The following is a 1,404-nucleotide window of genomic DNA, read 5'->3' as shown; positions in this document are numbered from 1 at the left end:
ATACACATAAGAATACAATTTAAAATAACAATTATTACAAATAGTTATTACAAACAATAATTTATAAACAAAAGTTTCGCAAACTTACAAACAATATAAAGTCTTCTTTCTAGTCTGGAACTTCCTTGATATCTTATCAAGGGTTTACGATGAGCGAGTTAATTACGAGTTGATGTAAGTACGATTCGCTTAACGGGAAGCTAGCTACCTTTATCCTTTGCCACACACGCTGAGTTTCCACAGTTGAAGTTAGGTAATGTTTTCGTAAAAGTATTAAAGTCCTGGTCAAATATCTGAAGTTTTCCGAATGGTAAGCGTTATAACAATCACAGTTATAATTTCCGAAGTTTTATAGCACATTGACTATAGCGAACTAATAATAGAGACCCACCTTGGCGCATTGCGTTGGTTATATTTATAGCCGTGGGAAGGTTCTCTAGAAAATTCATATTACGCAACAGTACAATTTAAGAGTTTATACACACACACACACACACACACATATATTGTTGATTCTTACTCTCGAGAATCTTTTATAACTTTGGAGAACAAGCGGGAGTTTCGCAATACATATTTAACACTACAAGCTATGCATGCTTTTAAATACAAACTTAATCTAAACAACGTCGATATTAAAATAAATATATAATAAAAATTCGTTACAAAGAGCAGCCCAAGAGTTGGCGGTGGGTTTGATGACTAGCTGCCTTCTCTCTAGCCTTACACTGCCAAATTAGGGACGGCTAGCGCAGATAGCCCTCGTGTAGCTTTGCGCGAAATTCAAAACAAAAAAAAACAAACAGGTCTGATGGCATTCGGTCTAGCGTTTCAACAGTTATAAGCGAGCACACACATAGTAGCTTCGATTAAAGAAATCAATAGTATCAACACTAAAATTGAATATTTATAATTTTACTTCATTTGCTATAATAACGTAGTTAACAGTAAACTTAGTGTAAGTCACAGCTAATTAAGCGTTGTAATAATTTCAATAAATAGCTATAATTATCTAATAAGTCTCTTCATAACTGCTTTAAATATATGTAATTATTCAATAAATCTCGTCATCATTGTATTAAATATATGTAACTATTCAATAAATCTCGTCATCATTGTATTAAATATATGTAATTATTCAATAAATCTCGTCATCATTGCTTTAAATATATGTAATTATTCAATAAATTTCGTCATCATTGTATTAAATATATGTAATTATTCAATAAATCTCGTCATCATTGTATTAAATATATGTAATTATTCAATAAATCTCGTCATCATTGCTTTAAATATATGTAATTATTCAGTAAGTCTCGTCATCATTGTATTAAATATATGTAATTATTCAGTAAGTCTCGTCTTCATTGTATTAGTATCACAGAACTGCACATTTTATAATGACAG

This window comes from Limulus polyphemus, unplaced genomic scaffold (genome assembly GCF_000517525.1).
Source record: "Limulus polyphemus unplaced genomic scaffold, Limulus_polyphemus-2.1.2 Scaffold1622, whole genome shotgun sequence".
Lineage (NCBI taxonomy): Eukaryota > Metazoa > Arthropoda > Merostomata > Xiphosura > Limulidae > Limulus > Limulus polyphemus.
Note: the sequence above shows the minus strand (reverse complement) of the source record.